Source organism: Arachis ipaensis, chromosome B07 (genome assembly GCF_000816755.2).
Source record: "Arachis ipaensis cultivar K30076 chromosome B07, Araip1.1, whole genome shotgun sequence".
In the NCBI taxonomy this organism is placed as follows: Eukaryota; Viridiplantae; Streptophyta; class Magnoliopsida; order Fabales; family Fabaceae; genus Arachis; species Arachis ipaensis.
The window spans coordinates 102,706,728-102,707,652 of NC_029791.2; the positions used below are offsets into that span (position 1 = coordinate 102,706,728).

At 42.9% G+C, this 925-nt stretch overlaps 1 long non-coding RNA gene across 2 annotated transcripts in view; it reads left to right on the plus strand.

Annotated features, from left to right (window-relative positions):
• The window catches only part of LOC110264300, a 4,907-nt gene continuing 4,083 nt past the window's right edge, over positions 102-925 (plus strand). Inside the window, exons 1-3 of one of the 2 annotated variants that reach the window (XR_002350212.1) lie at positions 102-169; positions 248-383; positions 495-694. This is a non-coding gene — a long non-coding RNA (uncharacterized LOC110264300). Of the gene's footprint in view, positions 170-247; positions 384-494; positions 695-925 lie in introns of those variants that run through there. The other variant, XR_002350213.1, reaches the window with a different exon arrangement.

Consider the following 925-nt stretch of genomic DNA (forward strand, 5'->3'; position numbering starts at 1 on the left):
GCCACTGCCGATCTGCTGCTTTGCGGTGCTTAGCTGAAGCTTTTGCACTGTTGCTGCCGAAGGAGGAGGAAGCCTTGCCATTGTTCTGGTCGCCAGGAGCAGTCCGGTGGCTACCGGAACCACTGTCGGGGATACCGGCGCTTGGCTCAGTCACTTCTCCTTAGTTACGGTAAGAGTTACATTCTGGAGCCCTTGAAAATCTGCACTGTTATATTTGGGTAGGAATCCTAAGGTTTTGATAACGTAGGGCTGAGTTCGAGTTATGGCATGTCACGGTTAGAGTTGTTGTTGCTGTTACGAGTAGTTGGGGCTGAGGTTGCCTCCGTCGCCAGAGCTGTGCCGGGGCCGGTTCGAAACCGCAGCTGCTTCGTGTTGTTATTCCGGTAAGAAATTATGTTTCGAAAGCCTTACGTTAGTGTCCCGTATGTGTATTAAAGCCTTTATGGTATTAATGTTCCTAGAGTTAGTAACTGAGGTTGCTTGTTGTAATTTAGAGCTGTTTATGCTGCTGCGAAAATGTGTGGGGCTGTGCTTTGAAGCTGCCTTTGATTTTGAGTTGAGGTGAAAAGAACTTATGAGGCGCTTGGATTATGGAATTGTGTTTTGAGGTAGGGGCGCTTTCCAAAAACTATAGTTAATTATTGGAATTATTACATATGGGTACTGATGTGAGATATTGTGTATTTGGTGATTGTATCTGCCTTATGTATTATTTGATTGACTCGAATGACTATGGATGTTGGTTTGGCCGAATTGTTGTGTGGCTTGTGAAACATAATGTTTGAAGTTGATTCTTTAAAGATTTGAAATGAGTTTAATCCGTTGAGGATTGGTTTGAATTGAGTCAATTATTTTGATGATGTGAAAGATAGAATACACTTGAAATTCAGCCTGGGCTGCTTTAATTGATTTGGTTTTGATAAAT